Below are 13,723 nucleotides of genomic sequence, written 5' to 3'. Positions count from 1 at the left end.
TAGTAAAACACGATGACTCCCCTCATCATGTCCCTAGATGGAAACTAGCCTCTGCTGATTGGAAATGTTTTAAGGAATCGACTTTTATATCACGAGATTTTATCATTGAATTTACTATAGATGATGCAGTAGCGTATTTTACCGCTTTTATCATTGAAGCAGCAGAGAAATCCATTCCACAAACTAGTGGTTGCTCGTACAAACGACAAATTCCTTGGTGGAATGAAAACTGCACGCAGGCGCGAAAAAAACTAAATAAAGCATGGGGCATACTGCGTCGCTCGCCAGTTGCTGAAAATCAGATTGAGTCCAAACACATAAAATCCAAGGGAAGGCGAACGCGACGGCAGGCTAGGAGAGCGAGCTGGGAGAGCTTTCTTTCAAGCATAAATTCGTACACACAGGAGGCGAAAGTTTGGAATCGGCTTAGGAGGCTTAATGGGCAGCAAGCCTATCCATTACAAACCCAGCAATTCCGGACATCGCCTTTAGTTCACAGCTTTTACACCATGGGGCGTACGGACCTTTAAGATTCGAAATTCGCGCGATGACACACGAAGTGTACTGGACGATAACAGAATACACGTTTTAACAATAAAAGAAAAAAGAAAAAAAGGACCAAGCCAACAGTTTTCACCGTCGAGCATGGACGAGCGCGAATCAGGAATGGCTGCTCTTATAACCGCCGGGCGTATAAGACGAGCGGCCAGCTTGTCTACTGTGAATAAGCAGTTTTGCTGCTATTGATAGGCGTTTAGAGGCTCAGCCCCGCTTCGAGAAAGTTGGTGCAGAATCTTGAAAGAGCGGCCTCCGCCCCCTTCCGTCCATCTTTTCCTCGTCCAACTATTTGTCCGATCGAAGCAAAAAAGCAAAAATGCCCTTTTGTCGCTTCATTTCTCGAAAGCTGATTCTAAAATAATAATGTAAGCTTGCTAAATGGTGGCGATGGGCGCATGTTTCAGGATATGCAGTCGCATGATTGACGCCCTTAATCTCAGTTGGCCTCAGTTTACGAGTCCATTTGCGCATTTGCGTGCAGGTGCCTGGTCGAGTTATGTTCACTGCCATGGAATTTTCGTTTTTCGAAGGCGAAAGCCTTCGAAAAACGGAATTTCTGTGGCAGTGAAACTAAACTCGCCGCAAAGAGTAAAATCACGTCAACAAATGCTCGGATTGACGTCAGCTTTCTCAGGTAGGTTCCTGTGAACAAAGTAAATTAGCGGCTCCGTAAAGAAAATTTGGTACATTTCAGTCGAGAACCATTTCTAAGCTTTCTAAGCAGATTTCTAAGATTTCTAAGCAGGATGACAGGTGCGGCCAACGGGCTTGATGATTCTTGAATCACATTTTTCCTCAGCATCTCTTGTATCTGGTCCACAATAATCTTGCGCTCTGATGAAGACACTCGGTAGGGCTTTTGCCGAAGAGGATGTGCCGATCCTGTGTCAATGCGATGACGAGCACGAGAGGATGGGATAGTTGTACGGTGCTCATCATGAGAGAAGTGTAACACGGAAGCATGCTGGGCTAGCAGTTGTACTAAGGTGTCCCGTTCACGTGAAGACAAATACTTGCTGACCATGCGTAGAATTTTCTGCTCGTAAGGGCAAGTGGCTCGTCCTTCAGTGGAATCCTCGTCCCTGACGACCATCGATGAGCAGCATGTGACGTTGTCGAAGACAGCAATCTTCATGTGTTCGGGAACACGCACAGGGACGGCAGAACAATTTAATGTCCACACAAACCTGCTACCATTGCTCACAGATACAATACTGTTGGGTACCAGTAGGTTCTTCCCACAAGCGTCGCCAAAGGTTTGTACCACGGCGTCAAATGAAGCGTCTGTACAAGATGCGATGACGGATATCGGCGCTAAAGACCACGGAGGCAGCGTCACTCCCTCAGCAACGGCAAACGTTTTTTGTCCAGCGGGTTGTTGATTCACGAGGTCTGATAATGACGGATCTTGACAAGCAAGATCCGTCAGCAGATTTTCCGCTATTTATCGAAAGCTCGCCGGCACCACAATTGACTGAAGCCCCGCAGGTTTGCAGAAAGTCTATCCCTAATATAACGTCGTGCGTGCAGCGTTCCGAAACCATAAACTCGGTTAAATAACACTTGTCCGCCAATAACACATTCACGGCACAAACACCAAGGGGACAGAATATTTCACCGCTTACTCCGCGGAATTTAGCATACGTGTCGAGGGAAAACATCGCTTTGCGTCGAAGCCGGTTCTTGAAAGAAAGACTCAACAGATATCATAGCCCCGGTGTCCACCAATGCCATTGTACATATACCATCAATTGTCACTTCCACTTTGTTTCTGAGCATTGTAACCGGTGGAGGTATCAGTGTCGTGTCGAGTCTCGCGACCTCACCTCCATCGGCTGCGCAGTCTAGTTTCCCGACGGCGGTGGTGAGAATGAACGTCGCCACGGTGAAGGAGAGCGACGTTGACGTGAAGCAGGTGGAGCGAGACTGCGGTCTGAAACGGGCGAGTCGCTGCGCTGATTCAGTCGAGGCCTGTTGATGGGGAAGGTCGTCGACGAAGTAAAGGAGCGTTGAGGCCAGGAATTGTCGACGTTAGGACGCTCAGTGCCATAGGACGTTGGGTGTGACTCGTACCACCTCGGTGCCCAACGACCTTGACGACATAATCGAGAGATGTGTCCTGTGACACCGCAGGTATAACACACGGGAGGCTCGCGGCTAACGTTCGGGTAGGATGGGTATGTCCGTGGCTCCGAGTAGGCCGTTGCTGAGCAACGGGCATATCCCTCAGCATGCCCGTTGCCGGTTTCCCGGTGGTACTTTTGTGGCGTTCTCATTGGCCTTCTCGAGCGGTACTCCTCGACAGTCCTTGCAGCGATGGAAAGGGGAGCTGGTGGAGGATTGTACAGATGTTGACTATCACGGACCTCATTGTTCAATTCCGTGCAACGACGTAGCTCCTCTCTGACCATCTGTCTAATGGTCGTCGCGATATCGACTGATGGGATGTCGTCTTCAATGCTTGCAACAGTTGTGACGTTTGCTAGCCAGCCAAACTTCGGGATTATGCGGCGCAGTTTGAGAGCCTCAAAGGTACGGCAATGACGTATTACTTCGGTGACTGAGCCAAGGTTCTCTCTACCAATGAGGAAGTTGTAAACGTCCTCCGCGATTCCCTTCAGCAAATGGCCAACTTTGTCCTCCTCTCGCATACGAGGATTGGCCGTCCTGCATAGCTTGAGTACGTTTTCGATGTAGGTCGTGCACGTGTCGCCCGGAACTTGAGCTCTATGAAGGAGCGTTTGCTCGGCCTGTTTCTTCTTTGCGATTGAATCACCGAAACACTCCTTGATTTCGGACGTGAAACGATCCCACGTTGTCAGTTTCCTCGTGATTATCGAACCACACGAGCGCCGTGTCCATCAGAAAGAAGACTACCTTGGAGAGTCGCGTTACGCTGTCCCATCGATAGTGTTTGCTCACCCGTTCGTAGTGGTTAAGCCATTCTTCGACGTCCTCGCCGGGCTTCCCTCCGAATGTGTGAGGCTCTACCAGATGTGGGCGCTGCCACGGACTAGCCATCATTTGGGTCGAAGATGCCGCTGGTTCCGTGCGAGTGTTGGCTTCGGTGTGGGACATCTGAGACACCGGAAGTAATGTGGGCAATCCAGCGATTCGGCGGCTTCGACGCAGGTCAGGAGGTTGGAGAACCGCGTTGGCCGTGTTGCGTGGTGGTCGGGGGTACCCAGCACCTTCCACCAAAAACTGTTACGGATGATCGATGTTTATTCACAGGTGAAGACTAGGATGGATGAGAGGTTGCCACGATGTTGCCACGATGTCGCCACCGAAATGTAGCCGTGGCTGCTGCTGAGTTCTTCGTTCTCCTCCTCTTCTATCTCCTTTTTGCCACGTTTCAATATTAAGGACTCATCGAAGCGACGGGCACTTTTGGTAGCATCGCTGAGTGACAACGTAGTTCGAGTTCTTCAGGGACGATGCCCGTCAACGCCCGTGAACAGCTTAGAGTACGACGAAGTTGTGAAGGTGTTAGAAGAGCACTACAGCCCACAAGTGAACGAGACAGCGGCAAGTCACGCATTTTTCATGCTGAAGCAAGAAGACGGCGAGACAGTTAAAGACTTTGTGGCCGACTTACGACGTCTTGCGAAACATTGCAACTTCGGCAGTTTTCTGGACAGAATGTTACGAGACCGGATAGTCTGTGGTATCCAGGACGACGACGCCAGGCGCTTCCTGCTGACACAAAGGAAGCTGACTCAGCAGTAAGCTGAGGAATTCTCAATGTCTTCAGAAACGGCTGACAGTAACGTCCGTTCCATGAGGAATGCCGACGGCGAGAAAGACGCTCGCAATGTCCTTTTCGTTCAACGGCGTCGTGGCAGCGGACGAAATACTGACAGCGGGTACGATAGACGAGACCAACGCCCTTCGTGCTGGAGATGCGGCTCAAGTCACTCGGCACACGAATGCCAACATGTCGGGAAGGTGTACAGGAAATGCGGCACTAGAGGACACTTAGCGAGAATGTGCCAGCGCCGGCGCACCAACCAAGAGGGATCATACGCGCTCAACGAACTGTCCGATAGGGAAGACAGCGGGGAAGAAATGCTTTTCGCCCTATCTACCCATAACAATGCTGACCAGGCGAGGACGCGACCAATGGAACAAAACTTCGTCTGGGGTGGCAGGACATTACGGATGCTGATCGACACAGGGTCATCCGTCAGTGTTATTCCAAAAAATGTCTAAGAGGCACCGTAAGTGGTGGCCTAGGCTAGAAAAAACACCACTTCGATTGGCCTGCTTCTTGGGGCCTCTTCCAGTGGTCGTCCGAGTCGCCATGAGTGTGGAGCACGGCAAGACGCAAGTGAACAGTTCGCTCGTGGTAGTCGACTGTGACGGACCACTACTGTGCGGTCGAAACACAATTCAAGCTTTCCGCTACGCCGGCTTGTCACTCTTCGAAGAACAGGCTCTACCAGGCGTTTATGCGCTGCAGTCTGAAGACGGCCTAAAAGAGCTGCTTGATGAGTTCTCAGACTTGTTTGAAGACCGGCTGGGGTGTTGCAAAGGTCCGCCCGTGAAGCTGCACTAGAAAGAAGGGGCGGTGCCACGTTTTTTGAGGGCTCGTTCGGTGCCGTTCGCGCTTCGCAAAGCCGTGTCCGCTGAAATTGACCGCCTCGTTCAGCAAGGCGTTCTGTCGCCGGTGAGTGTTTCCGATTGGGCTGCGCCTGTTGTACCAGTGGTGAAGAAGAATGGGGACATCAGGCTGTGTGGCGATTTTAAACTCACCGTGAACCCCGCCACTCACCTGGAGCAGTACCCTTTGCCAAAGGTGGATGACATTTTTGCTGCGCTCTACGGGGGAGAAGTATTCACTACACTGGACTTGCGGAATGCTTATAACCAGCTCCCGCTTGACGATGACGCTAAAAAGATGGCCGTCATCAACACGCACCAGGGCTTATACTCGCACAACCGATTAGCCTTCGGCATCTCCTCTGCTCCCGCACTGTTCCAGCGGAGCATTGAGTCGTTATTGCGGGGCTTATCACGAGTGCGCGTATACTTGGACGACATCATAATCGCCGAGAAACAGCATGACACGTCGACGCTTCGACAAGTGTTGCAGAGACTGCGGGACAGTGGCCTCGAGCTGAACAAAGCCAAATGGAGGTTCCGAGAGAAAGAAGTGCAGTTTCTGGGGCACAAGATTGATGCAACCGGCCTTCACCCGCTGCATGACAACCTCGAGGCCATAACAGCTGCACCAAAACCAGAGTCGGTGAGCCAACTTAGGTCGTTTCTAGGGCTAATAGCCTATTACTCAAAGTTTTTGCCTAATTTGGCTACGACACTGGCTCCGCTCTATCGGTTGGTGGCGAAAGGCGAACGCTGGAACTGGAAAGAAGAGCAGGAAAGACCTTTTGAGGAAGCAAAGCGTGCCTTGTTAAAGGCAAATTTTCTGGTTCACTACGATCCGCAGAAGGAATTGCGGCTAGAGTGTGACGCTTCATCAGACGGTTTAGGCGCAGTATTATCTCACCGCATAGAGGGCGTGGACCATCCGATAGCATTTCGTTCAAGAACGCTGACGTCAGCAGAACGCATTTATTCGCAAATAGAGAAAGAAGCGCTCGCCTTGGTGTTTGGAATTTCTAAGTTTCGCGATTTCCTGCTCGGCAACCGTTTCACGTTAGTAACGGATCACAAGCCACTCAGCGGGCTCTTCCACCCAGACAAACCGATTCCGCAGATGGCGGCAGCTCGAATTCAGTGTTGGGCGCTCCTTATATCAGCGTACCAATACAATCTCGAATACCGCAAAGGACTGCAGAATGGTAACGCGGACGCTCTCAGTCGCTTGCCTTTGCCAGGGGATCATGAACGCGGAAGTCAAGTTGTGATGGAATATGTGCTCTACACGCAGGGTTTAGATGCAAGTGTCCTTCCATCTGAACAAATGATTGCTCTGACCCAGGAGGACGGCACACTTCGGCAAGGCCGGGAATGGATCGAGCGTGGCTGGCCATCACATCTTGCAAGGCGCAGCAGCTTATGGTTCCGTACTTCACCCGCCGATGCGAGCTCGTCGTGAGCCATAGCCTCATTTACTGGGGTCATCGTGTGTTCGTGCCGGAGACAGCCCGACAGTGCTTATTGAACGAGCTGCACGATACGCACCCAGGCATCGGGGCCATGAAGAGGCTTGCGCGTATGTTATTTGGTACCCCGGATTGGACAATGACATTGAAAAGTTGGTGAAAGGCTGCCGCCAGTGCGTGCAGTGTTGGTCGATGCCTGCGGCGCAAGTTCCTTCGCCGTGGCCCAAGACGGGAAAGCGGCAGTACCGATTGCATATGGATTTTGCAGGCCCTGTTGATGTTTACCTAATTTTCATCCTAGTTGACGCGGAAACCAAGTGGATAGAAGCAAGGCCTGTGAAAACAGCGACGACAGACACAACTGTTCAGCTGCTCAGAGAAAGTTTCGCCCGTTTTGGTATTCCGCAGTGTGTGGTGTCTGACAATCGTCCCCAGTTCTCGAGCGGAGCAATGGCAAAGTTTTTGCAGGAAAATTGCATACGCCACCTCAGGACGGCACCGTACCATCCACAATCAAATGGATTAGCGGAGCGGGCTGTGCGAACAATAAAAGAGGGTCTCAAGAAAAACAAACGCGGCACATTACAGGAAAAGCTGTCCCGTTTTCTGTTCCGTTACAGATCGACGCCTCTCGAGAGTGGTAAATCACCCGCACAACTGCTCTTTGGATTCCAGCCCCGGACAAGGCTGTCTGCCCACTTCCCAGATGGCGAGGTACCTGCAGAGGCTGACGCGATCCGGAAACAGTTTCCGTCGGCCAATACACAACCACTTGTTCCCACCTGAAAAGCGCATCTGGACCCGCCAATTTCAGCGAGGGCGAAAATGGCTACCAGGGACGGTGATAGGAACGGAAGGGAATCGCATGGTAAGGCTGGAGACACCCCTGGGAACACATCGCCGTCATGTGGATCAGTTGAGGACACGGCTAGCGGAAGCGACAGCGCAAAAGGAGAATGCCACAACGCTCGGCTGCAGTCCAGCGGGAACACAGCTGGCCGAGAATACTGGAGAAGCAAGTCCAACGGCGCACTACAGCCCAGCAACCCCCCAGCCGGCCGCAGAGACTCCGCAAACGAGTGCATCGGAAGCGGGCCCAAAGCTACTTCGCCGCTCAACATGACCAAGACGCCCGCCGGAGCGACTGGGTTTTGAAGGGGGAAGAGATGCAGCATCGTCGATAAAGCACAATTTTGCGCCCGAGTTCCTTATCAGCTACTAGCAAGAAGCGATATGCTCGGCCGCAGCGGGTGTCGCTACTCACGTGCTTTTGACTTACTTAAAGCTCGAGTGCAGAGCAATAAAGCGTTCAGTATTCTTGTCGCTACTGTGTTGCGTCATTTCATAGGTGGTGAAGGGCAGAATGGCATCCCAATTTGTGTGGTTGGTGGCGATGTACATTGAGAGCATGTCGCCGAGCGTGTGGTGAAATCGCTCTGTGAGACCGGTTGTCTGTGGGTGGTAAGCAGTAGTTTTGCGCTGAACGACGTGACACTCTTTGAGAATGGTTTCGACGACTTCCGACAAGAAGACACGGCCTCGATGGCTGAGTAGCTCCTGGGGTGGACCATGACGCAGTATGAATCGGAGGAGCAGGAAGGAGGCAACATCTCGTGCTGTAGCCACTGGAAGGGCGGCAGTTTCGGCGTATCGCGTGAGATGGTCAACAGCGACGATGGCCCAGCGGTTACCAGACGACGTCAGAGGAAGAGGTCCGTATAAATCGATGCCAACGCGCCCAAACGGCCGGTTAGGACAAGGTAAAGGTTGTAGACTTGCTGGTGAAAGTTCGGCGCAGATTTCCGGCGCAGACAATCGAGGCAGGAGCGAACAAATTTCTGCACGTACCGGTACATTCCCCGCCAAAAGTACTGTTGTCGAATTCGGTGGTAAGTTTTGTATAGCCCAGAGTGTGCACACTGCGGATCAGAGTGGAACGATTCCCATATTTTAGAACGGAGACTGCAAGGTACTACCAGTAACCACTGGCGGCCGTCGGCGCTGCAATTGCGTGGGTGAAGTAGCTCGTCGCGAATGGCGAAATGGTGGACTTGACGGCTCAATGCGCGAGTGGGTGGTGTTGCCGACGGATCAGTGAGCACGTCTATCAGCGAGACAATCCATTGGTCATTGCGCTGTTGTGTAGCGATGGTGTGAAGGTCGATGGAAGAAACGGCCAGTTGAGTTCCTGAGCAGCGGATGTTGTCATCGGGTAAGGGGAGTGCTAGAGGGCGTCGGCATGTTGGCGTCCGTTGCCGTAGAGCACGCGGATGTCGTAGTCCTGCAGACGAATTGCCAAACCGGCGAGACGGCCTGAGGGATCCTTCAATAACGACAGCCAGCATAGTGCATGGTGGTCAGTAACGACATCGAACGGGCGGCCATACAAATAAGGGCGAAACTTCGTAAGGGCCTAGATGATCGCCAGGCATTCTTTTTCGGAGACGGTGTAGTTGGCCTTGGCTTCAGTAGGCGTACGACTTGCATACGCCACGACATATTAAGGGAACCCTGGCTTGCGCTGCGCAAGGACAGCGCCAAGGCCAACACCGCTGGCGTCCGTGTGTACCTCTGTAGGGGCCGTAGGGCCATAGTGGCGTAGTATGGATGGTGACGTCAACAAACGACGGAGCTTTGCGAACGCGTCCTCGCACACTGACGACCACGAGTCGAGGGGCCCTTTACTGCCAACGAGCTTCGTCAGTGGCGATATAGTAGTGGCGAAGTATCGAATGAAATGTCGAAAGTAGGAACAAGGTCCTACAACACTGCGTAGTTATTTGGCGGACGAAGGTCTGGGGAACTCGGCTACGGCCCAAAGCTTGGCTGGATCTGGGAGAATGCCATCCTTGGACATGACCTAGATCAGTATTGCCAGCTGCCGTGCTGCCAATCGGCACTTCTTTCGGTTCAACTGTAGGCCGGCGTTGCTCAAACGCGTCCAAACATGCTGGAGGCCTTGAAGATGCGTGGAGAAGTCCGGAGCGAAAACGACGACGTCGTCGAGGTAGCACAAGCACGTGTGCCGTTTCAGGTTGCGCAAGACGGTATCCATCATGCGCTCAAATGTCGCGGGTGCATTACACAGTCCGAACTGCATGACGTTGAATTCGTACAAGCCGTCGGGCGTGACGAAGGCTGTCTTCGGTCGAGCGGCCTCAGCGATAGGGACTTGCAAGTACCCTGAGCGCAAATCGAGCGATGAAAAGAATTCAGCTCCTTGGAGGCTGTCAATCGCGTCGTCTACTCGTGGCAGCGGATAGACGTTCTTGCGGGTTATCTTGTTGAGCCGTCGTTAGTCCGCGCAGCACCGTACGGAACGGTCGTTCTTCGCAACAAGAACGATCGGAGATGCCCAGGGACTGTTTGATGGTTGAATAACATCCCATCGAAGCATGTCGTCGACTTGCTCGTTAATTACACGACGCTATGCAGGAGATACGCGATAAGGACGTTGCCAGTGGCGGTTGGGACCCAATGTCGATGCCATGCGTGACAGTGGACGTGCGCCCCAGGGAAGTATGCGCGACATCGAAAGATGGGCGAAATTCTTCCAACAGGCACAGAAGTTGTGAACTCTGTATCGGCGTAAGGTTTTCATCGATGGAGGAGCCAAATAAATCTTCGGGCGATGAATCTGACCTCGAAACAGCACTGAGCGTACAGGAGCTGGGCCAGTGCATGTCATCGGGTGCGTCGACAACTTGTGCGTCTCCGAGGCGTTCCACTCTGCAGAGACATTCCCCTCGCAGCAATGTGACAGTTTATGGGATGGATTGCTAACAAAAACAGCGCTGTCACCGTGAGTGATTTGCACTGTCGCAAAGGGCACCAACAATCCTTTATTAGTGCGAACGCGGTCAGATGGCGAAAGGAGTGGAATTGTGTCGCGGAGACCGTCGCAGTACACTGACACAGCGGCTGACGCGTTCGGAGGCACTTGGGTATCGTCTGTGACGATTATCTTGTTCGAAAGCGATGGTCTGCCTGCCGGCGTCATCTCTGAGAACGGCGACAGTTCTATTTCGGCGGGTGTGCAATGAATGACGGCGTTGTGGCGGGAGAGAAAATCACATCCCAAGATGATGTCGTGCGAGCATGCAGGAATGATGATGAATTCGACGGCATACATGGCGTCCTGAATGACGACGCGAGCTGTGTAGACTGTTGTTGGGTGAATACTTTGGGCGCTAGCCGTACGAAGGGATAGCCCCGATAGTTGCGTCGTCATTTTTGGTAGGAAACGGCTACGTTTGGCGTTCGTAACGGATACGGCGGCTCTAGTGTCTATAAGGGCAGATGCGCGAACACCGTCTATAAGCACGTCTATTATGTTCGATGGTCTCTGCTGACGGCTTTCACAGTTCGATAGCGTCGCAGCCGTTGGCGTAGTTCAGAGAAGGCCGCTTGTTGCTCATTCGTTCAGGCAAACGGCGTGTCATCCCTGGTAAGGCGAGTCAGGAGTTCCGCAATCTTCGAGAAGTTGTCGATGAAGCGGCGATAATACGCACACAAGCCCAGGAAGCGTCGGACGGCCTTCTTGTCGGCAGGAGGAGGAAAAGCTGCTGCAGCGGCAAGCTTGTCGGGATGGGGTCGAACTCCTTTGGCGCTGATGACGTGTTCGACAAACTTGAGCTCTTCATAACCGAAGTGGCACTTCTCTGGTTTAGGCGTGAGGTCAGCCGATCGGAGCGCTTCTAGCACATGCCGCAGGCGATGAAGATGTTGCTCAAATGTTTCAGAAAAGACAACTACGTCGTCAAGATACAAAAGGCAAGTCTGCCACTTCAATCCAGCGAGGACAGTATCCATCATTCGCTGGAAAGTTGCTGGGGCTGAACACAAACAGAAAGGGAGCACTCGAAATTCGTAAAGGCCGTCGGGAGTCACAAAGGCAGTTTTCTCGCGGTCTCGTTCGTCTACCTCGATCTGCCAGTATACACTTTTCAAATCGAGTGACGGAAAGTACTGGGCACGCCGCAGTCTATCTAACTTGTCGTCGATACGTGGCAGTGGGTACACGTCCTTTTTAGTTACGTTGTTGAGCTTCCGGTAGTCGACGCAAAAGCGTAGCGTTCCGCCTTTCTTTTTGACAAGCCCGCAGGGGCGTCTGCGTAAGCAGGCGTTTGGTGTGTTGCGACACCACGGACCCGAGCACATGAGGGTCGGACCCTCCCGCGTTTAACCGTGCGTGGCTTAGCCATGTCCGGGGAAAAGGATATCCTGGGGGTTGAGCCGAAGCCGGGTGTTTGGACCTTTAAGGCCCCTCGGCAGAGGCAACACACCCCTTTGGCCTCGGCTTCACGTAGACGGCACCCCCGGACTGACCCACCCGGGGGAAATCGGTAGTTGCCTTTTCCTGTTTCTCGAATTCGAGGATCGACATTGCAGGATCTCAGTGGAGTAACGACGTGACCGCCAGACGTACAAATCTGCGAGCCATGCCAAGGGGTAACTACTTTTTTCAGAAACATCGCCATCTCCCCGCTTAATATAGAATAGTCCACTCCGGTATCCACTAAAGCGCTAACCGCGTATACGTCGATCACCACCGGTATGTCGAGCGTAAGCCGGCCATTCCGTTCAGCTGCAGTTGATGTCGGACCGGTACCCTTGTTTACTCGCGTCGATCGGAGGTCTTCAGCGCGTCGACTGCCAGTGGCCTCGCCCCTTAAAGGTCGCTGTAGTTAGTTTTTCCGGCGGGGACTTGGCGACCGTCCGCTCGAATACCGCTGGGGCGAAGGTGAAAATCGCCTTGGCGACGGCGAGCGTGACTGATGAGACAAATTTTGTACCAGCTCCGATAAAATTTGTGTCATCTCAAAAAATTAAACATTCCCGCTATTCTCATTTCATTTGATTTTAAAGGTGCGTTCGATTCCGCTTGGCATCCATTGGTTTTAGAATTCTTACAGCGACACGGTTGTCCACGCAACTTGTTCTACCTCCTCCGTTCCTTTCTCGCAGACCGCACGGTCACTTATCGTTGCCACACGGGCGAAGTCTCTGCCCACCCTACTTTGGGCAGTCCGCAGGGGTCGCCCATCAGCCCCCTGCTTTGGAACATCGTTATTTCAGGACTCTTAGACATTCCTATGCCTCCCGGCGTCGCCATCCAGGCATACGCCGACGATACGGTGCTTGTGGTACCGGGGGAGAGCCGCGCTGCGATCGAGACGGCCGCGGCGCTCGCTCTGCAGCGCGTTGCGCAGTGGTCCTCTCGTTCGAAAGTGACCGTCAGCGTGACTAAATCTTTCTTCCTCGTTTTCCCGCACGGGAGCGCCGCCGTGCGGGGGCCCCATCTGAAAGTGTGCATGGGTGACGGCAGGTTACAACATAAGACCACTATCAAAATTTTGAGGGTTATATTTGATTCGCGCCTGGGATTTAAGGAACACGCGGATTACTTACGCGAAAAATTGGAAATTCTTTCACCTAAAATTTTAGCTTTCTTCAAAATTCATTATTCGACAACCCGCTCTGCGGTGAGGACGCTTTATCGTCAGGTCATACTACCTGCCGTCACCTATGCGGCTCCGGTTTGGTGGTCACCGTATGCTGACTCTATACTTAAGGCTAAAGTGCAATCCATTCAGCGGTTGCCGTTAATTGCGCTTACTGGGGCCTACCGCACGACGCGCTCCGCGGCGCTGCAGGTGCTCGCCCGGGCTCCGCCGTTGGAGCTCGAGCTAGATCGCCTGTGCGCCGAGTTTTCACTCTTTCAGTTGCGGGAGCCCACCTGTTACGGACCCAACTATTACCACCCGCTCGCAATAGAGTTCGACCGCGACACCTGGTCGGACCACCCTGCGGTGCGGCACAGCCACCCTTTCCGGCGTCTCAGCGCACGTGATGCGGCGGCTGTGACGCAGGAGCGCGCGCATCACATTTACACAGACGGCTCCTGCACCAGTTTATCGGCGGGAGCCGCCTTTGTTGTGCTCGGCCCCAACCAGGCCATCAGGAAGGTCCGGCGCTTCCGCATTGCGGGCGCTAGCGGCGCTTATTGCGCCGAAGCTACGGCCTTGTGGGAGGCGCTTATTTATGTAGACACCTGTGCAGAGACAATCGCTCTCCGTCGTGCTGAACCAGTTGGA

The 13,723-nt window shown here is 53.0% G+C and overlaps 1 pseudogene; it reads left to right on the top strand.

Moving 5' to 3' along the window:
* Positions 1-3,935: 3,935 nt before the first annotated feature.
* On the top strand, positions 3,936-7,749 carry LOC119444493 (uncharacterized; annotated as a pseudogene).
* Positions 7,750-13,723: the final 5,974 nt, after the last annotated feature.

Source organism: Dermacentor silvarum, chromosome 3 (assembly GCF_013339745.2).
Source record: "Dermacentor silvarum isolate Dsil-2018 chromosome 3, BIME_Dsil_1.4, whole genome shotgun sequence".
Taxonomy (NCBI): domain Eukaryota; kingdom Metazoa; phylum Arthropoda; class Arachnida; order Ixodida; family Ixodidae; genus Dermacentor; species Dermacentor silvarum.
Note: the sequence above shows the minus strand (reverse complement) of the source record. Positions and strands in the feature narration are given on the sequence as shown.